Here is a 23,572-nt window from a genome sequence, read left to right as displayed (position 1 = left end):
TGCCCGTACGTGCGTGGCCATACATGCAAAAAAAAAATAAAACTTTCAAACCGCGTGCTAGAAACAACCACACATGCCGTTCCTTCGCTCTTGCGTGCCAGTACGTGCGTGGACATACATGTATGGCCGTACGTGCAAACCAAAAAAAACTATAAAAAAAAAAACACTTTCAAACAACCACACAGCCGTTCCTTCGCTCTCGTAAATGATGACTGGATTGGGGCATTGTGTTTATCTATAAATGCGCATAAGAAATTGATAAATTATTAGAATACAGTAAGTCATCACTATCCGGAAGTGGTGCGTGCCCGTACGGAATGTTCCCACGCATTCCACGAATTATCGCTTGCATTGAAGTAACAACTGCTGTGATACACACACAGAGTTAATTAAAATCAAAATTAAAATAAAGTTTACTTCCCTGTCTTTGCTTGCCATGACATTCGCTGCCATTGACCATTGTCACTCCTCCGCCACGGTCACTAAATGGCGCCCTTTCCCCATCAGCCATGCCTACGCAGCAACGTGTCTTGTCATTGGTTGGTAAATAAATGGCCATAACTTGGGAACCGTTTGTCCGATTAATATCAAACCTTGAAAAGGCACATCCTCAGGTCCCCAGCAATATACCTGGCAAGTTTCAATTAGATCGGACCAGTGGTTGTTGAGAAACAGCGGTCACACACACACACACACACACACACACACACACACACACACACACACACACACACACACACACACACACACACACACATTGCTGGAATTATAGATAGATGTAAAAACATGACATGACGGCACTTTAGGCGATTGAGCATCTTGTATTGCACGGGCCCGTGGGGGAAATGGCGAGCTTGGATTATATCTCCCGTTCAACGACCAACCGCAGGTAACAAAAAACATTTTCACAACATTTGAAAAAGGTTGAAGCCAAATGTTATGAAAACATTATTTTGTATGGTTTTTAAAACATCATGCAAACATTATCAGAAAACCTTGCATACTTAAAATGTTTTCTAAACCTTTCCATGTTTATGATGTTATTTTGTAAAATGATACCTTAAAAAAAATGTTATATAACGAATGTGACTCGATTACGTTCTTATGTTTTAAAAACCCTACAAAATATTGTTTTCACAGTGTTTGGCATCATGTTTTTATGATTATGTAACAATATTAGTGTTAGCTCAGATGTTTTGCGAGGAATCAAAGCAATTGTATTTTTATTTTATTACATATGTCGAATGGAAATTGATACACAAAGGGTCCACAGTTTCGATGGGACAACATTGAGTGCAACTTGTGGTCGCACAATCCTGTTTGACTTGAAACTAGAAGTACACTCGGTAGAGCGCATACCTCCGCCACGTACTGCCTGATTCACGAGAACATATCGGGCCCAATACATTTTTGAAATATCATGCTATGCAGTACTATGTCGTTTTTGGCCCCATCACTCAATGGTGAAGAATCACTTTAGAAATTAAATAAATATCGTATCCAGATCCGGATTCAGATCTTCACCAAAATCAAATCCATTCTTCCTTGTCACACACACCCAACTTGTCCACCAAGTTTCATCCGAATCAGTCCACAACTTTTTTGAGATATCCTGCGCACAAACAAACAAACAGACAAACCGGAAGGCGGCCATGGGTCGCCGAGCATCCGATGACCTTTGACCCCTGATCTGAATTAATCGAGTACTAAGTACTTACGAAATTGCAATCGAATCGGTTAACCCGTGTATGAGCAAGGGGGCTTTGAATGGTCATTTTGGCCGAAAAATGCACTCATTGACCTTTGACCCCTGACCTAGCCGAGATAGGTCAATATGTCCTGAAGCAAAGTTGTTGTACTCATTGAGTACTATGTACCTATGAACTTTCATTCGTATCGGTTAATCCGTGTAGGAGCAAGGGTGCCTGGAATGGTAATTTCGCATGAAAAATGCACTTATTGACCTTTGACCCCTGACCTAGCCGAGATAGGTCAATATGTCCTGAAGCAAAGTTGTAGTACTCATTGATTACTATGTACCTATGAACTTTCATTCGTATCGGTTAATCCGTGTAGGAGCAAGGGTGCCTTGAATGGTAATTTCGCATGGAAAATGCACTTATTGACCTTTGACCCCTGACCTACTCGAGATAGGTCATTATGCAAATGAACAAAGTTGTCGTGCTCATTATGGTCTATAAGCATGTAAAGATTCATTTGATTCGGTTCAACCATCTTGGAGCTAGTGTACTTTGAATTTTCAGGGGGAATGCTCAATGGCCCTCGGACACCCAAGTTGAGAGGGTTACCATTTGGAAACTATAAGATGTAGAACAAAATGGATGTCATATAGCGGATAGAGAATCACCTTAAGATTATGCATATCAAATCTCATCGAGTTCCATCTACTGATAACTACTCGGTATCCATTTGAATGAAAAGTACCGAAAATGCGGTTTGATATCGGAAATCCCCAAAGTTCGAGGGGGTGCTGTGGGTGAACAAAGATATAAATCGAAAATCCGGCTCGATCGTTTGTGCACAATGTATTCCAGATGATTAGTGTGAATTTTGATGACCATCTGACCATAACCCTAGGAGGAGTAGCATTTGGCACGAAGGCACCTCCAGCTCTCGCATATTATCGATTTTTGCCCTTTGACCCTTGACCTAAGCAATATCGGTCAATATGTCCTGAGGCAAAGTTGTAGTACTTATAGAGTACCATGAACCTGCAGTTTCATTAGGATCAATGCACTCACCTGGTCGCTAGGGGCCTTCAATTTTGGCCAATTTTCAGGCATACCCCATTTGTAGGGGGTGGTGCGGGTAAAGTATTCCATCTATCACAAAAACGGGAATATATTTGGTACAGCATCACCTGAAGATGATGCATGCCAAATTTCATAAGCCTACGTGGGATAATGGCTTTTGGAATTGATTTCGCGTGAATGGTACCGATTTTGAAGGTTTTTCGGCTGTTGCTCGGGAACCAAAGAGTCCCGAGCATCCATCACAATTTACAAAGCACGAGGTCATAAGATGTACCTACCACCCGAGTTTGGTCAAAATCCGCCCACGTTTACTACCAATTATGCTGATGACAAACGAACAAACAGACAGAATTACTGACAATTAGGGTCACCTATTTCGGCGACCCAACAAAGAGGGGTGAAAACATAATCTCCTTCACCTTCGGCGGCGGAGGTAACAAGGATCCGAGGTAATTTGGCCCATCATTACCGTGTTGCACTCCTGAGTTTAAATTTTCTTCTTGGTGTTTAAATAAAGTATAAATAACCCGATCTTGACTGTGTGTGTGTGTGTGTGTGTGTGTGTGTGTGTGTGTGTGTGTGTGTGTGTGTGTGTGTGTGTGTGTGTGTGTGTGTGTGTGTGTGTGTGTGTGTGTGTGTGTGTGTGTGTGTGTGTGTGTGTGTATACATATAATGTATACACATCACTGGTTATGTCCTTGTGTTTCCTTCTGCAAGTACATGAAATTGTTGTTGAAGGTAACATAACCATAGTAACAACCAAACCATTTTGGTTCTGCACACAGCAGTTAGTTGAATAATTATAACACAAAGTTGAATTTTTTTTAAACAAGGTAGTTAACAGATAGCCAACCCTTCAAGATGATTGTAGTGATTCCCTAAAAAAAAAAAAAAACCTATTGCAGTTTATCAATGTTTGATTCGGAGTCGAAAAGTTTTTCTATTTTAACAAAGTTTCAGAGTTCAAAACACGAGTTCAGTTCCATTCCCATTGGGAAACGTACATCGCTGGTTAAAAAGTGTGACTGTTTGGAAAAAGACTTGCCATCCCTGCTGAGTTTTACTTGTGCAGAAATATTTATTTATGGTTCGGAGGAAGGGGGGTGAGTTCTGTACTGAAGTTAACCCTAATTCTACTACCGTACTGGAGTTAACCTCAGTAGAAAAGTGTACTTTGTAAGAAAGCATAAGTTTGGATTAACAAGCCCTTTTTGAACAAACGAAATCATTCGAAGTTGTCTTTCATAATCTATTTTGAAGTCTTGCACAACCACCAGAGGCACTTGATGTTTTGTTGCGAGAAAGCTTGCCGCAATCCATTCCAATAACATTGCCAACCTCAAAGACATACCGTGCAAAATTGGATTGTTTGAAATGCGATTTCTAATGCTTGCCCTGATTTTTCGATATTCAGCACCCATACTGTCCCTGCAGGCTGCACAGCTGGGATGGAGTGTAGCCGGTGCTTGGAGGATAGTATATACAAATATTATCCCAGGGAAGTTGGAATAGAAGGCTTTGGCGAGCCATTGCCAGAGGCACGGATATTGAAAGGCTGCAGGAAGGATGGCCGCGATTCAGCTGCTTTCGTTCAGTTGACGTTGGTTTGGTTAAATGCTTTCTCAGTAGCCCTTTGCTTCCTTTGTTGAAAAAAGAAACGTGTAAGTTGTGAAAACGTTCTATAACAAACAGTTTACAATACAATACTCATCCTTTCATGCCCGACTTGCAGCATCATTGAGTCAAACAACAACCAACGTTACCAGCACAACCTTTGGACAGAACCGACAGTTTTGTAAGTTCCAAAATACATGAGAACAGCTTTTCACCTGCTGATTACAGGTAGATTACAGGTAGATCACCTTTACAAATGCATCAATTGTGTGATAAAAATTTGTTTTTTTTAAATTTTCGATGAAAACAACTTGAGTACTCCATCTGCCACCTGCTTTAGTGGCCTTTGTGTTTGTGTTTCTATTCACTTATTTGTCCACTTGAGTTGGACTGACAGGATGGTCTAGACTCCAGTGGTATACATACTTGCCTCAAAGCCATCCAGCCTGGGTTTGAATCCTGACCCAGTGATAAATTGGCATCCCAGTGTTTCACAGGCAGGGTGATTCATCAATGTGTGTGCCGTGTCAGGTGGAAGCAGCACGTACATTATGTGGCCAAAAGTATGCGGACACCCCTTTTAATTCATGGATTCGGCTATTTCAGCCACACCCGTTGCTGACAGGTGTATAAAATGAAGTACACAGCCATGCAATCTCCATAGACAAACATTGGCAGTAGAATGGGCCGTACTGAAGAGCTCAGTGACTTTCAACATGGCACCGTCATAGGATACCACCTTTCCAACAAGTCAGTTCGTCAAATTTCTGCCCTGCTAGAGCTGCCCCGGTCAACTGTAAGTGCTGTTATTGTGTAGTGGAAACGTCTAGGAGCAACAACAGCTCGGCTGTGAAGTGATTGGCCACACAAGCTCACAGAACGGGATCGCTGAGTGCTGAAGTGCATAGAGTGGAAAAATCGTCTGTCTTCGGTTGCAACACTCAATATCGAGTTCCAAATTGACTCTGGAAGCAACATCAGCACAAGAACTGTTTGGCGAGAAATGGGTTTCCATGGCCGAGCAGCTGCACACAAGCCTAAGATCACCATGCGAAATGCCAAGCGTCAGCTGGAGTGGTGTAAAGTTCACCCCCATTGGACTCTGGAGCAGTGGAAATGCGTTCTCTGGAGTGATGAATCACGCTTCACCATCTGGCAGTCCGACGGACGAATCTGGGTTTGGCGGATGCCAGGAGAACGCTACCTGCCCGAATGAATAGTGCCAACTGTAAAGTTTGGTGGAGGAGGAATAATGGTCTGGGGCTGTTTTTCATGGTTCGGTCTTGGCCCCTTAGTTCCAGTGAAGGGAAATCTTAACACGACATCATACAATGACATTCGAGACGATTCTGGGCTTCCAACTTTGTGGCAACATCTTGCGGAAGGCCCTTTCCTGTTTCAGCATGACAATGCCCCTATGCACAAAGCGAGGTCCATACAGAATGGTTTGTCAAGATTGGTGTGGAGGAACTTGACTGACCTGCACAGAGCCCTGACCTCAACCCTATCGAACACCTTTGGGATGAATTGGAACGCCGACTGTGAGCCAGACCTAATCGCCCAACATCAGTGCCCGACCTCTCTCATGTTCTTATGGCTGATTGGAAGCAAATCCCCGCAGCATTATTCCAACATATAATGGAAAGCCTTCCCAGAAGATTGGAGGCTGTTATAGCAACAAATGGGGGACCAACTCCATATTAATGCCCACGAGTATGGAATGAGATATTGGATGAGCAGGTTTCCATTTACTTTTGGCCATGTCGTGTATCAGGTAGACATTCAACTGGGTATCCCTTTGCCAGCATTAGTTGTTGGACATGAAACATCACACAGTGTCCTTCCTGAAGAGGAAGCGAGCTATCACTAGCACCACGGCGAAGTTCCAAACACCTGTCCGAACAACTGCTGGGAGAAGGATGGCAAACCACACAGCATGACTCCAGGCCAAAAAACTGCTGCAGGAACTTGAGTTTCCTGATGAGGAACTTTAAAGCAGGAGGCTATTAGGCCCATCAAAACCTTGAAATGATTTCCAACCTAAGGTTGTTTGTGTGTGCTCTTTCCTTTTAAAACACTGAGCATTGACCAAGGAAGCAGCACAAAACATTTTAAAAGTCTTTGGTATGACTCGTCCAGGTTCAGGTTAAAACCGCTGACCTCCCAGACTTAGAGCAGATGCACTAATTGTTACTCCACTGAATATATATATATACTTTCCATTTTTATATACAGTTTATACTAGCGGGGTATGCTGACACGACATGATGTGTAAGCATACGAACCGTGCTTCCCCATTGTCTCGGGTCACTCTAGTGGGGCAGATAACAGCAATTTTTGAGAGGAATCGTGCAAATGATGATACAAGCATCAAAGTTGGCACATTTGTTCTCCAGGGGATTCTAATCAAATCTGCCTGATTGGCCATTTGAAAATCCAAATTTAGAAAAATTTGAGAAAAAAGAAAAACTTCAAAAAAGTCAAGATCACGAATCAATGTTGGATGCTGGCTGAGATTGGTGAATGTTTCAGAAACATCATCAAAAGACGTTCCAAGTCTCCCATGCAATTTTCTTCCCTTTACCGCGGAAGGCAGACACGACTTCACATCCAGTGAACACATGGAAGTATGGGATCCCTCTAGCTTTCTCAGGCCCTATTGCAGAAACTACCTCATGGACTGGAATCCATCGTGCCTTGGCTCCTTGGCCAAAGGCAATCCACATGTTCTCAAGACCTAGTTCCTGTAAGGATGGCAGTACAGATATTGCTATGACTAGTACGTCCGTGTCAATTAGCCTTAATGATAATGGACTTGCTACCATCCGTCGTTGCATCCCTGGCATGTACAAATATTCGAGTGTCAGCTTCTTCATGACAACATGGAGACACAGCATCCAGTGACTTCCTTGTGTTGCTAATGGCATCTTCTCCTTTTGTGACAATGACTGTGCTTGTCGTCTGTGCTTCACACATCTTTTCCGCAAGGAAGTGAAACAGCTCAGTCTTGTTGCCGTCATCCCGAAGAAAGTTTCTCCAGTTACTTGGGGTCTTACTGGTTCCTGTCACTCTTCTTCTGATTCCTTGCCCCCTTTTCGGCCTTGCCTTGGACTTCAGACTTGACTTCTTGTACAAATCAAACACATCACCCACCCTCTCGTACCTGGCACCATAGGATTCCACCTTTGGGATGATGTCTCCTATATTTTTATAGTCATCAAATATCTTTGAAGTGCGTGGAGGTAGGGCATTGATAAGTGCTGAGCCATCAATGATGACTGCATCTCCCCTTGGTTCTCTGTCTGGGATGTTCACTTGCGCTTCAAGAATTTCAGCCAGCTGTGACTTCAAATTTTTTTGAAGTTTTTTTTTTTTTCTTAAAATTTTTCAAAATTTGGATTTTCAAATTTGCCAATCGGGCAGATTTGATCAGAAAGCCCGCAGAACAGAAATGCCAAATTTGATGCTTGTATCATAATTTGCACGATTTTTGTGCTATCTACTACACTACTCACCTGTATTTGATTTTTCATTTATTTTTTTCCATATATTTATTTCATTTATGTTTTCATTTACGGATATTTTCTGATGGTTCTGTGATTTTTCCTGGTGTATCGGCTCCGTTGTTGCACACAAAATCACTATGCTTCACCAGTGTCTCGGGTCACTCACCTCATTTTTTTCATTTATTTATATTTTCATCTATGGATGTTGTCCGACGATTCTGTGATTTTTTTTTTCCATGGTGTACTGGCTTCGATGTTCATCGGCACGCAAAATTTCAGCGTTCCACGTCGCCTGGAAGGTTCCGTTCTTTAATATCAGTCAGTGAGTCAGTCAGTCAGTGATTAGAAAGAGCTTTATATATATATTACTCGACGACCCGTGAACCTGTTGGGTTCCCGTTGTGACAGCGGTTGATAAAAAAAAAATCTTTTCAAAAAAACTAATAAAAAAAGATAGCTCCAGCGAACCATACCGCTGAGGTTGTTTGCATTGATCAAATAATCCCGAAGAGTACTTGACTGAATCATGAATTGATTTTTTTAATAATTTTTTTCGTTGCCCGATTTGAACGAAACTTGATACTGCACACCGCAAGAGAATGGTGAGTAAGGTGGGCTGAAAATGTTTGCGCTATCGTGTACCGTTTTGGCTGTATTTCGGGAACATACATACATACATACAAGATGAGAGTTTTAGGAATACATAAAAGATATATACATATATGCAGTACTTCCCCCTCCCCCTCTCTCTTCTGGTGTCTTGCTCCATCTTCTTTCTTTGTCTTCTCTTGAAGTAGTTCCTGAAATGAACAACAGTTCACCCTCATTCTCTTCTTCGTCTTATCTGTCTTGGCTGTGTATGTATACTGTATATTTGCTCATCCTTCTCCCTATGAAATCTTTGAAATCCAACGTCTGATTTTGCCCATCCTCCGAATATATTCAGGTTTTCATGGTGATTGAGCCCACTGACATTTCACGTCGGTCTACACGTATATCTTTTCTCACGTCAACACTCTTGTCTCATGATGGATGCGTCCAACAATGCGTGTCAATGTTTTTAACCTTAGCATGAACCTCACAGTGAAATAGATGGCATTAAAGTTCGATTCTGTTCTTTTAGATTGTCGGAATTTCCTCATTTTCGTTTTTTCATTGAATGCTCCACCCTCTGGGAGCCTCGACTTTGTCCAAAAAAACAGAACCCTTTCCTTGTCTGCTTTTTGTGTATGATATTTTTATTTAGCTGTAAATGGTCTGTAAATAAATATTTTTTTCTGGTGACAGCATCATAGTTTACTAATTTACATTGACATTTGTTCTTTGGCGCTGGAATGGGCATGATTTAGACAAATATGTCATCCTACACTTTTGGCTTTAAATGTGGGTTATTTTACCAAATTGAACCTTTTATGTGTTTCACTAACTTCTGTGATTTGATCATGTCAAGGAAAAAACGAGGTTGGGAAGGGGGAAGAGATTCCAAAGTTGTGCTGATTTTTCTCTTTCTGTTCATTCAGATCACTACCAAACTAAAGGCACTGGGTAGGGTGCATATCTATGCCAGGCTGAACGGTTTACGTTTTATATCATACTGATAGGCCATGTCTGCATCCAGACCAATCAATTTGGCCTGATCACACACCAAACCTGTCCAAGGTTTGTCTGAATCTGTACATAACTTTTTGAGATATCCTGCTCACAAACAGACAGGAGTGAAAACGTAACCTCCATCCACCTCTGGTGGTGGATATAGTAATGCAACCAGTTCTGTTCTTCCTGAACCACAAGCCTTCATTGACTAACAAAATATTTAACAGACATAATGAGAGCACATTGTTTTAAGTTGCAGGATTGGGAACTAGTTGCAGATCAACAACTCTTCCAAAATTAGTCTTAGTGCTCAGCCACCTTATTAGATTCTAACCTGGATTCCCTCCTTGCAAATATATCACTTCAATGATGGGAATCCGAATATTAAGATAGAGGGAATGTGGTGAGAGAGCAAGAAAGGGGGAGAGTGAAGCCTCGTCACACGTTGCTATACGCTCCGGGAGTTTGGAGAAAGGGGTATGGAGGAGAGAGGGGGTAGTGGGGAGGGGACTGGGGCATTCTGGACATACGTTTGATCTTGGGACTTGAGGGAAAGTGGGGAGGAGGAATGGTCCCCTTATGCCAGCATTAGTGCAGGATTGAACGAAGTTGGGTACGGTAAAACAGCGCATTCAAACAAGCCGAACTAAACACCCGAACGAGGGGCTTTGGGAGGGGTTAAGCATGAGGGAAGGGGAAGGGAAGGAAGGGAGTTTTCCTTCAGTCATCAAAATAACCACGCCAGTGTTTGTGCCTTTATTTAATTTCCACATGTATGATAAGCTCTAGAATATTTTAACCTAAAACGAATTGCAGAACTGATCCGAGTAGCAGTTCTGACTGCTCAAAAAAAAATTTTTTTTAACCTTTCATTTGTCCAATTCGCACATTCTTTGGTACCCCTTCCTCTCCTCAACCTCCGGAGAGTTGTATGGTGGTGGAATGGGTTTGGGAGGAGGATAGCGTGAGGGGAGGGGAGGGGAGGGAAAGGAAGGCAGCATGAGGGGAGGGAGGCAGTGAGAGGAGGGTAAATAGACAGTGTGAGGGAAAGGGGGAGGTAGCATTAGGGGAAGGAAGGGGATGTGAGGCAGCATAAGGGCAAGGGAAGGAAGTGTGAGGGGAGGGTAGGCAGCATACCACGGCAATACCAGGGCGATAAAACGCGCTCAAACAGCAACATTTTCTTTTTAACCACCGTGTTCTATCTAAAACCAGGCAGGAGTATTTAAAAATTAAAACCTATGTTTATCCACCTGGCAAAGGCCTGCCTGCATGCATGCCTCCACCCCCATATCCATTCCTCCAACCTCCTCGCACGCAGGCATGCCCAAACCCCGTGGAGAGTCATTTGTATCACGTCCGTGTGTGCTGTGATTGCTGTCCTTCATACCTCTTCATTTTCAGCAACTGTGGACCATTAATATATTGTAGCAACTATTAGTGTATTTATATTGATATTTTGTCATGACAGCAGATTGCACAAAAATGGGGAAAAGCAAACTGCTTATGTAATTACTGAAAAAAACGAGGACCCATGTGGACTGTATCCTAATGGATTGTAAAAGAGCACGGCGTTGCGCTCAATGAAGTTACACTTTCTGCTCATTCCTTAATCTTTTCTTCACTAAATAAAATCATACGAACAGTAGAAGAAATTAAGTTTAATGCTTTTATTAAATACACACACTTTGGTGTAAAAATCGCTAATTTGTTTAAAATTTCAGATTTCACTCCAGATGTCAACACTTATTTAGTCCACGAGATGCAATTCTCAAATCTGATGTAATATTTTGATTATATACTTTAATTAGTCCGTGAGAGCAGATCGTGTTTCCAGGACGAGGCATCTTTGAATAGGCTGAATTAAGACCCCTGCAAGGCAAGTTGGGACTCACCGAGGATGAGCATTTCAGAAGTAAACTGTTAATTATCTTCAAACTGGGTGTTTTAATTAATCCAAACACCCAAATTTGACTCATCCACTTCCTCGGAGTTTTCTTGGTATGCATGCAAAGTTTGGGGCGCCTTGGTTTCATGGTTTTGGAGTTATGGAAGACACACACACACACACACACACACACACACACACACACACACACACACACACACACACACATACACACACTGACATTTACTAGTATACTGTAGATGAGACTAAGGGATCCTGGTGTTGGCGCAGTGGTTAGGGCAGCGGCTTGGGATCCAAAAGTTCCTGAGTTCAAGCCCCGTTGGGCCACTGAATTAATACACCAGGGGGTTGACTCAACCTGTCATCCTTCCGAGGTCGGTGAAATGAGTACCAGTATACTGGGCCGGTGTATACCCCGGTTAAAATAGGTGTACCATATCCCTGTGTTGTAAGAGGCGACCAGGGTTGCGTCAGGAAGGGCATCCGGCGTAAAACATGTGCCAAATCACTATGCGGATCATACGGATGATCCGCTGTGCCGACCCCGAACGGGAGCAGCCGAAAGAAGAAGAAGAAGACTGTAGGTGAGACTAAGAATTAAATATGCAAATAGGTTCCATTGATAGAAGAAGCACATTGCTAAGATTCCAGCACTATTGCAGAGCTGTGGAAGCAGCACAATTGCAAAACTTCCTTTAAAAGAGATACAAATAATGAAATATGTTGTTCGTCTTTCGACTGCTCCCGTTAGGGGTCGCCATAGCGGATCATCCGTTATGATCCGCATACTGATTTGGCATAGGTTTTCCACCAGATGCCCTTCCTGACCCAACCCTGGTCGCCTCTTACGACACAGGGATAAGGATTGGGTTTCGCCATGATTCCGGGCTGCCCTACACCCTCTCATAGCGCGGCCCAGCGCAGAGCTCCCTTCCTCAAGCGATCCTCCAACCAGAGCCTCCGAGTAGCCGGATTACAGGCGCACGCCACTACGCCCGGTATACAAATAGTGAAAGATCTCTAACAGTATTTGAAGGAGATTTTGCGAGTGAGGGCTTGATAAGCATGTGCCAAACCAAAAGGTAACTAGAACGGCACTCGGTAGAGCACATACGTCCACCAAGCTGAACCGTTTGTGTTTTCTATCCCACTGACAGACCGGATCTGCATCCGGACCTGAGCCAAAATCTAATCAGCTTGTTCTTGTCTCCCAACCAACTCATCCACCAAATTTTGTGATAATACGTCCTCAACTATTTGAGATATCGTGCTATGTATCGTTTTTTGGTCCCCTCTCTCAATGGTGAAGAATTCCTCAAATATTCTCGTGTCCGGATCATCAATTAAATCGAATTGATTCGTCCTTTTCACGCACCCAACCTGTCTACCAAGTTTCTTCGAAATCCATCCATAATTTAAGATATCCTGCTGACAGACAGATAGACGAGGCAAACAAAGGTGAAAACATTACCTCCATCCACCTTTGGTCAAGCTGCGGATGAAGGCCTTTTAGGTGGCAGGGGTTCAGGTGTGCCAAGGAAGGACTTTGTGCAACGGAGGATGCCCAGTCAGCGACTGGCTTTGGAGACCAATTTGAAAATGTGGTTTGCCTAAGAAAGATCAAGGCTGATAGTGAGACCCAGGAGTTTGAATGACTGAACTCCCTCAAGAGGATTGTTGAGAAAGTAGATCGGAGGGTTGCCGGACAGTCCGTTTGAAGAGAGAGATAGTGAGAGTGTGAGATTTGTCAGGATTTAAAGATGTATTCCAAGTTTGACCAGCTTGTGATTTTTCTTTTCAGGATCTGAAGAGAGGAAGAGGCTGCAGCCGGCCTGTCTGAAGAATGACGGTTGTCACGGCAGAGGGTGGAGTCATCAGCAAAAAAAGTAAAGGATTTTATGTTAACTGTGATGATTGCAAAAAGCTAATAGTAGGGGGATTGGTTTTTGCACCTTTTTATGTAATGTGGTGATGTTAGCAGATTTCGAAGCAGATGGAAGATGACCTAGGGCAAATGACAGGGTGAAAAGGGCAGAGAGAGGTTGTTGAAGAGTAGCAGAGCAGGTTTTTAGGACATATGAGCTGATGCTCTCTGGTCTAGTTGCAGAGTCGAAGTCAGGGGTTGAAAGAACCTTCTTCACCTTCTTAGGTGCAAAAGACACAGAATCCAGGAGCAGTTTGGTTAGAGAAAGAGAGAGAGAGATAGAGATAGAGATAGAGATAGAGATAGAGATAGAGATAGAGATAGAGATAGAGATAGAGATATAGATATAGATATAGATATAGATATAGATATATATTGAGGTTGAGGTTGAGATTGAGGACACAAGATTTGTAAGCAAACTCAATTGAGGCTTTCTGTCTTCTCATGAGTAGAATTGGCTGTGGTGCCACTTGAAGGGAGGGACGGGATGGAGTGGGAGCATACTACAGAGACAGACTTGATACAGTGCCACTTGTCTTTCAAGAAGGACACAGATTTGAGAGTTCAGTGTTGAGGTTGGACAGACGTTGTTTTCCAGCTCTACTGAGAGTAGACACACACTTGTTGTGGACTTTTTGGAATGATCTGAGATTGCATTCGGTTGGGTTTGCTTTCCAGGAAGAGAAGGCAAGTTGTTTCGGATCAACTTCCTCACCACCCAATTCAATGTACCATGGATGGGAAGAAGGGTAGGATCATTGAAGACTAGATGGGATGAACCTGTTCACGAGAGATAGAGATAGAGATAGAGATAGAGATAGAGATATAGATAGAGAGAGAGAGAGATAGAGATAGAGATAGAGATAGAGATAGAGATAGAGATAGAGATAGAGATAGAGATAGAGATAGAGATATTCTGTGGAAGAATTCCCAGACTGAGTTAACATCAGGGGCAGTAAATATGGAGATTAGTCCTGAAGAGAGATGGTTGCTCCTTGCAGTCCCTGCCAATCTGCTTGAGTGAAATGCCGGACTCACCGGCGCCGAGGCAGCTCTGAGAATAGCCAGAATGTTAACTCTCACAAGCAGATGATCAGCTGAACCAATTTGAGTAGAGGAGGAGCAGGAGACATTTGTGGGAAGTTGATAATCACCAAGTCCAGAAGGGAAGATTTGCCATTGGGATAAATCGGCGTTGGAAAGTTCAAAGATCGAGTCGGTCCCATGGAGTCACAGAAGTCGTTTGCTGAAGTGCCATGCCTGGGTGAGAGAGGTGCCAACACCCAGCCAAGTTGCATGGTGACAATTGAAATCACCAAATATAAAGAAGAGAGAGTTGGGATGAATGTTTAAAAGTTGGTCCACGTCGTCTGATAGAGATGTGGATGGAGTTATCACAACATCGACATTGCATTATATTATTTTATTGCTTATTTTAATCTCACTTTTATGATGTCACGACCGTGTTCGCCTTCCATTGAGCTCGTCCATGTGTATACATGTATATGCCGCAGCAAGGGTCCCATTATCCTGTTATTTCCTCTTGCACTTCCCCCCTCCAATTACACTGCACCTAAAATAAGCCTAATGTGAACCATACCCTTTCCATCATGCTTAGCAGGGCTAATTGCTGTCAGCAACAGCTGGCATTTCCCCCTTTTGAATTACAGCAACTTGCACAGCTTCGGTCATTGTCCAAATGAGAACTCTGTTTGCAGCGAAGAATGCTTTTGGTCAAACCATTAAAAACTACATGGAAACTTATATCCTGGAGAAGGGCATTTGGTCCGTTTTACCTGTGCTAATCACTACCCCATTAACTAAATGTATCAATCTACTTATGTTATATTTACTAATACTGTTCCAAATCTTCTTGTAATTAACTTGCACATACCATTTAATCTCTTGGCAGGGAATTTTAGCCAGGGTGCCTGAAAATTATGGCTTGCTTTTTTTCTTTTTTTCTTTCTTCTTCTTTCTAAAAGATACCCTGTGACCTTTGGGGCTGTCGGGATAGCTCAGAGGAAGTGTGCTCTCATTCCAGCTGTCTAGTCTGGGTTCAATTCCCTACCTGACTATAAACTGTTGTTCTGGTGCTTCACGGCGAAGGAGTGTGATCAACGAGTGTGCCGCCTTGTGGAGGGACACAAATGACACGGGCGTCTCATCTGTTAGTATTTGCTGTGCACCTCAAATACCTCACAGTGGGTTCCTAAAAGAGTAGACCATTGTGTGCCCTGGCCAAATTCCTGCCCTAACCCACAGGACCCTGCGACAGAGTGGCCACCTGTGCATTGTCGCTTCTTGGCCCATGGAAATATTCCAAACTTGTTGCAAAGGCTCCAGTGCTCTGCACAGAGTGTAGGAGATATGACCGCTTGGAGGCAGGCACGATACTAACTTGGTGACCAACAACAGTCTAAATTCCTAAAAAAAAAAAAAAATTCCACCTAATGAACCAGTTTCTGTCGAGGAAATGAAATATGTCCATTTCCTTTGTGGAAGAAAATCCCACCTGCAAGCACTTTTCGTCCTCCTTTTCCACCATTAGCGTTCCTTGTCTCGTGGACGTTCAGGAAGCCAATTTAGTGGATGAGAATGGCAGCAAGTGGTCCACATGAATTATGGCTTTGCTTTCCAGCGCTCGATACCCACGAGACTTGGCTGAAACGCGTTTAACCCGAGCCTGGCACCACGTTCTGGACATTCTGCCTGTAGATACAAAGATTCTCACATGATGTTTGGATCTTAAGGTTGTTGAACAGGTATTTCAGTATAAGAGGACACCAATATGGGTCCTGTTGAGAATTTGTGAGAAGGAAAGTTGTGCTCACAGAAAGTGGTTTCAGTTCATTATTGTTGTCTCACATCCGCATTTACATGACAAAAGATTTTAAAATGCACAACATATATATTTATTTTATTTGATATGCATTTATTTAACATCCAAATACTTGTATGTAATACTTATCCGATGTATATTACGTTGAATATATTGTTGGGGTCTACGTTGCCAGACGGTGAGGTTAGCCGGACATATCTTTCATCTCCCTGATACCTGCCATGCCAGAGTAGCCCTCGAATGGATACCATTAGGTGGTAAAAGGAAACAAGGTCGCCAAAAAAAAAGACCTAGCAAAACTTTTAAAGAAGACCTGAAAACAAGTAACACCACATGGATGAGAGCATGAGAAATTGCTATGGACCGGACAAGATGGCGACACTTTGCTGTCCAATGCCCCACGAGGGAGAGGAGGAACTAAGTCTCAGACATTGCCATCCTACCGATCTAGTTTTTGGAAGATGTTTCAAAATATCTTACGATACATTAATTGATTATACTTATGGGACGTACAGTAGATGGTACAACCATTGTCACGTCTATTCCAACAAATGGGACTATTCGCAGTGAATGCATGGCTTCCTGTAGGTACTGTGCCAGAATCGCTGTTTGGTTGGCTCTTAGCCCACTGGGACTCCAACGGACAACCAAACCCTCGGATCAAATATTGACACAGGACCTTCATTCAGTCTTTTAAAATGCACCTGATTTGAAAGCCATTCATATATTTATGAGAAAGAAATCCATCTTTAGAAGAGAGTGGTGGTGTTGGGGCTCATGCTCAGGGTTGTAATTTGAGGGGTGAAATGAGTGTAAGAGTTTGTTGGGGGTTCTATGTCGGGATGGGATTGGGTGGGAGGAGGTGCTGCTGTTCCCGCTTCATTCAACTGTGGTTCTGTTTCAGCTCATGGTCTAAATGTCCCTACAGGCTCAGAGTGATTGCTAATAATGAAGCGGTTTTCAATTTCGCTGCGAGGCTGGGTCACTCAGGGTCATGCATATTTCTGTGCAAATTTGACATTATCCATTAAATGTGTGGTTTCCACTTTCGAGGATGGCATGAGCTCACCAGATCGGTGAGGGAGTCAAAAGGTGGTTTTACATTTCAAAAATGATCGTTTATAATGTCTGTGACTTGTTTATTTACACCAGTTATCTGTTATCACAAGCATTACCCCTATACAAAGAAATCAGACGCAGGTGGAGACCATTTAGCCCATCATGTCTGCGCGAACACATACTCACTTATCAACACAAGATACAAAGAAGAAAATACAATTTTTATTATTATTATTATTATTATGATTTTTAAAAAAAATCTATTTATTTTAAGTTTTTGTAGTTTTTGTATTTTTCTGCTTCTTCCCCTCAGGGGTAGGGGCATAGGCTTGGTTAAAAACACACACCATCAATCATACAACACCCCTTGACGAGACCCCCACCAACAGCACTCTTTACATATGCACACGATCACCCATCAATGCTCAAACACCTAAAAGTCCTATCAACATCCCTATACCCCTCTATCTCCATAACTTCCAGATACCAATCTAATTCTAATTTAAACATCTACTGTTTCTGCTGCGACGACCTTTCCAGGGAGACCATTGCATGCATTAACTACTCTCTGAGTGAAGCTCCCCTACCTTACTACCATTTTAACCCTCCTCTTCTATAATCTCAAGCTATGGTCCCTGGTTCTATCACTGTCTACTCTGTTGAATAATTCATCTGCACTTATTTTATCTGTACCTTTCATTATCTTAAACATCTCTATCATATCTCCTTGTAACCGCCTCCTTTCTCGTGTATAAAGCCCTGTCTCCTAAAGCCGCTCCTCATAGCTGACTCTAGCTCGGCCCGGAATCTATCCAGTAGCCCTACACTGAACCTTCTATATGGCATCTATGTCCTTTCTGAACTGTGGTGACCAAAACTGCACACAATATTTTAGATGTGGCCCTCACTAAAGTCCCATACAATGGTAACACCACCTCTTTTGATTTATAATTGATCCACCTCCTTATGCAGCCTAAAAACCCTATTTGCTTTACCTATAGCTGCCTGTCATTGTGCTGCCTGTTTACCTCCCATATCTATTACCACCCCAGATCCTTCTCCTGTGTGACACACTCCAAAATTACCCCTTGTATCCTGTAATCTCTATTTTCATTACTCTTCCCCATCCCCAACACTTTACACTTGCTCAGGTTAAATTCCGTCTGCCAATCTTTTGCCCAATCAAAGCAAGTATCAATACTTTCCTGAATCTGATCACCACCCCCTCTGCTACCTACCTTCCCTCCAAGCTTTGTGTCATCTGCAAATTTGGAAAGTTTACTCTTTACCCCATTATCCAAATTGTTGATGTAAATAATGAATAGTAATGGTCCGAGGACTGACCCCTGAGGTACCCCGCTACTTATATCCTCCCAGCAAGACATCCTCCCACTCACAGCCACTCTTTGCTTCCTACCACTAAGCCAGTTTGCAATCCAATTATCTACCTGACCAGCCACTCCACAAGCCCTCACTTTGGCTAACAACCTCCGATGTGGTACCTTCTCAAATGCCTCCTTAAAGTCGAGATATACGATGTCCATTGCCTTTCCCTCATCCACCCAATCAGACACTGCTTCATAGAACTCGAAAAGAATTGTTAAACAGGAACTACCTTTGGTAAACCCATGCTGACTACCTATAATTAGTTTAATTAGTTTGTATTTATTTAAATGGTTCCTCATCTGGTCCTTAATTAATGTCTGCAACACCTTCCCCACAACTGAAGTCAAACTAACAGGTCTATAGTTTCCCAATTCTTCTCTGGATCCATTCTTAAACAATGGTGTTACATTTGCCACTCTCCAATCCTCCGGTACCTGTCCTGACTCCAGTGAGCCATTGAAAATATCCGTGAACATCTCGCTTACCTGCTCAGCCATCTCCATCAATATTCTCAGGTGCATATTTTCTGGACCTGGCGCCTTATGTACTCTTAAATAACCAAGCTGTTCCTTTACTTCCTCCACTCCAACCTGATCTTCTGTAAAAGCTCTTCCTCATCTCCTTGATAGATACTTTCAGCTATTGGCAATTCTCCTGACTGTTCTTGTGTAAAAGTTAAATTAAGTGCTGTTATTTAATACTGTCCCCCAGCACAGTCTTGATTTAAGGGGTAGCTAATATATTGATTGATACATAATTTGATGGTGCATTTGGGGAACATCCCACCTCTGAGCCTGTGTGGATTGTACAGAGCAACGCCTTTTATGTTCTATTCGAGCAAAGAAGTAGGGTGGACAGTTGATATGTTCACTGTTGTCCCCCTCTCTCCCCCCCCAGTCTAAAAAGTGGGAAGTTTGGGGGGAGGGGAAGTCCCCCGTCCCCCGTCCCCCGTCCCCCACCCTTCGATGCCCATGATTCTAAGAGTGTAAAACCAGGCTGTGCGTTGTAATGTCAACGCGACATCATCGCTCGGTGCGTTTTGTAGTGCATTAATTTTAAAATCCAATTGTTTGTTTTTTGTGATGGTGCAGGTGCAATACCCAAGGGAGAATGCCGCTTCCTTCAGTTGGAATCATTATAATTGCTTCAGCCATTATTGTGCGAGGCACAATGACATTTATCAACATTTTGAGGATGAACAATTCGGTGATTTTGCGACCTCTCCATCTGGTACTTCAACAATGTATTTTAGTGTATTTTTCTTTCTTGTTCGAGAATAAAAGGTAAGTTTTTTTTTTTAAATGCTTATGACTTCATTAGTGGTGTTTCAGCATATCATTGTGTACACATTTGAATGAGCGGCTGTTTTTGTCCCCCATGCCATCCCTACATGTAGAGTACGATCATACTCCATGATACCATCAGACTTTTGACTTTTGGGAAGTGGTGATGCCCCCAATCCTCATATAATGTGTTCGATCAACACTTTGGGATTACTTTTGGTACGACATGGTTGTTTACAAATGATTGCTCTCATTTGTTGCATCTTTCAACTGAAAATCTGCAAGATTCTTGGAGCGGGACACTGAGCGTACGCACACTTAGACCACACAGCTTGGTGCCAATATGTGGTTGGTCTTGGGAGGTCTCTCCGGAAATGGCCTCTCAGACCGCAATGTGAACCGTCCAGCAAAGAACCAGAGATTTACAAAGCCCGAACTCAGTAACTTGCCTTTATCTCTTTCTTGGGACTCCATAGCATATAGCATTTCATGTTTTTGTGCGGTTCCCAATGTACAGGGAAGAAGAGAATGCTTTGTCAGCTTAGAAGTTTAAAAATTAAAGAGATCTCTTTTTAGCATTACTCCTGAGCATTGCAGGCCAGACGTGCTTACTCCACAAAGAGTCGACAACACACCTTGCATGCTTCCCTTTAAAAGCCACATTGCAGGCATCTCTCCAAGGTCAGTCAGTTTAGATAGAAATGGGATCTCCCTCCGGGGAGCCCTGGCGCCTGTGGGTTTCCAGTGTTCAATTACATGTCCCTACTTTTTGTGTAATTCTAGCGTTAAGGTGGTGCTTGCTGTTCGAAAATTATTGTGCTGGCTTTCTACCTTCACTGCTAATGTGCATGTGCTGAAGTCATCAGACAAAGGTGGATCCACTCACCTGTTTTGTTTGTAAACTAAAAAAAATCTTTGAGAAGTAAGATTCTCACTGTGCTGTTGACTGTAATCTTCAAATATGAAAGGTGCGCTCTTTCGTTTGCCCATGGAGCAAGATCTTTTTTTTAAGTCCGAAGATCCTTATTTGAGTAATGGGCAAAAGCATAAAATAACATATTATTAGGAAATCCTAAAACCAACCTCGGTGATCTCATGGTTCGAGGGTCTGCTCTGGGAGGTTGGCGGTTCGAACCCCACTGAGTGATGCATCATCCAGATTTAACTCAATGATATTTGGTGAACTTCAAAACGGTTTAGTTAGCACAAGAGTAGAATGTTTGGACATGCTTTTGGTGATCACATGCTGCAAAGGAGGAATTGACCTTTGTGTTATCCACTCTATGAACTACTTTTGTCAGTGCTCGACAGGTGGTCATTTTGTCATGGGTGATGTGGGTTTGCTTACCGGTGATTTAAGATTTTGACCGTAACCAGCCTTCTTATGACAAAACCACATGGTGGGGAAAAGAACTTGGGACAAGTTATTGATGGGGGCTGTGGTGCCTTTTCCCCATTCATTCGTGCTTTCATAACAAACTTCCTCTTTAACACATCTCATCCCTCCAGTCCACATCCTTTTTTCAATCCTAATTTTGTTTGCTGAAAAATGTATCCAAAACTCTGCAGATAAATTTTTTACATGGCACCATGCATCACCCAATATTGTCTCGGGACAAAATAATCCAAGAGGTGTTCAAACTTGATCCGATCCATCATTAACTAGACAGTTCATAGAACACCTCACCCCGTGCAATCTTGAGAAAAAGGACATGGGAAGGATCTTTTCAACTCTTGCTTTGCATTTCTGAGCTCGATCTATATTTCCTACGAGCCACCATTTTGTCTAAATCCCAACATTGAGAGCGTGAACGGAAAATTTGATTTGTCGGGATGGCATAATATATATATATATATATATATATATATATATATATATATATATATATATATATATATATATATATATATATATATATATATATATATATATATATATATATATATATATATTCAAGACTTGTGGGAGAGCTGATACACTGAACAGAACAGACAAACAGACAAAACAGGATGCAAAAAACACACATGCATGGAGAAGGAAACACTGGAAAATTAGAAGGGATTTGAGTGGGGTTCATGGGGGTTACAAAAAAGGTCATGGTTTTACGATTGGGGATGATCTGAGATGGTGGTGAACAGCTGTCTTGAACACCTGGAGGGAATAATGAGATTGAAGAGGATGTGGAAATTGATTCCACAGGTGGGGAAAAAGTGGAATGAATGAGTGGAGGTGAGCAGTGATCCTACATTTTGGTCGTTTCACCAGAAATGGGTTTATGGTAGACAATGTGAGCCCTGCAGAAATCTGGAGGGGCAGGGGAGGGGAACAAAGCATGGAAAGAGCAGAAGGTGCAAGACCAGAAAGGAGCGCAGAAGAAGACAGAGAGATCACCGACCTGTCTGCGATGACGAAGTGGTAAGCCCATCGACTCAGCTTCAGCGGGGAGATTCCAATAATCTAGAAGGCCTTGGTTTTTTTTTTTTGTCCAAGTACAGCTAAACTGGAAGTTTTTGTTAGCGGCAAGAAGTTTATTTGTGTTCTGTAGAGTTCAAATATATAATTAAATATATCAAATTAAATTTTAAAGGCTGTAGAAAAAATACTTTTTCTGAAGTTTACCGCTGTTGATGCATCCTCTTTTACACCACCTCATTTAACATGTTTAAATTAGTTCCTCATGCCTGTTTGTGTCCTTTATGTCGTCCTTAAAAACAGCAAGTTTCCTGTTTGGAATGATTTTCAATTTAGTTTGACTCCCAGACAGGTAGACAGACAGACTGATACAATTGCCATACTCCTCTGTGTGCATGCGCACTCAGGACGAGATTCCGTACGATTTGCCAAATTCAGAGTCAAAGTCCTGCTAAACTGTAGATTCGTGCTCCGATTTGTGTTGTACATCTTTCAAAACATACAATCAAATTGGAATTAAGTACTTCCTCAATCATACACTAACATCTGCAGACAGACAGACAGACAAAGTGAATGTATTGCTTAACCCTGCCTGACGCTTCGTGTGCAGGGTTATAATAAATCTCCCTTGAGAGATCATGTTTACCTCCGCCACTGAAGGTGTAAGGAGGTTAGGCTTTCACACCTTTCTGTATTTTTGTCTGTTTATCTGTTTGTGTGCAGGATATCTCAAAAAGTTGTGGACAGATTCGCATGAAATTTGGTTGACGGATTGGGTGTGTAACAAGGAAGAATTGATTCGATTTTGGTGAAGATCCAAATCCAGATCCAGATACGAGAGTTATTTAATCTTAAAAGTGATTCTTCACCATTGAGAGACGGGGCTGAAAACGATATATAGCATGATATCTCAAAAATGTATTGGGCCCGATATGTTCTCATGGATCAGGCATTGCGTGGCAGAGGTATGCACTCTACCGAGTGCCCTTGCTCACTATGATGTGATCAATGGCTAAAAATAAAAATTCAAGTAAACAGCACATTATATGTTTATCTTATTGCTGAGTTATTTTTAAATTGAAATGTAGTTATTGCTCATTGTTGAGAGTAAATGCACCAATGAAATAATCTTGCCATTTATGGGGACATCTGAATATGATGCATGTGAAAATAATTTAATTTATTATCCTTTCCCACCTCGACCTCATTTATTTACATATCATACACATCCCTTCCTCCCATAAATGTCCCTGCATCGCCTCTACCATC

At 42.3% G+C, this 23,572-nt stretch overlaps 1 protein-coding gene across 3 annotated transcripts in view; it reads left to right on the top strand.

The window, feature by feature from the left end:
• Positions 1-20,812, top strand: part of ULK3 (unc-51 like kinase 3) — a 109,852-nt gene extending 89,040 nt beyond the window's left edge. For all 3 annotated transcript variants that reach the window (XR_015056461.1, XR_015056460.1, XR_015056459.1), the window contains 3 exons: positions 13,198-13,282; positions 19,699-19,890; positions 20,004-20,812. The gene's annotated coding sequence lies outside the window, so the exon portion shown is untranslated. The remainder of the gene's footprint in view (positions 1-13,197; positions 13,283-19,698; positions 19,891-20,003) is intronic.
• Positions 20,813-23,572: the final 2,760 nt, after the last annotated feature.

Source organism: Eptatretus burgeri, chromosome 3, assembly GCF_056783735.1.
Source record: "Eptatretus burgeri isolate ZD-2024b chromosome 3, Ebu_testis_v1, whole genome shotgun sequence".
In the NCBI taxonomy this organism is placed as follows: Eukaryota; Metazoa; Chordata; class Myxini; order Myxiniformes; family Myxinidae; genus Eptatretus; species Eptatretus burgeri.
This window is presented reverse-complemented; position numbering and strand designations above follow the sequence as displayed.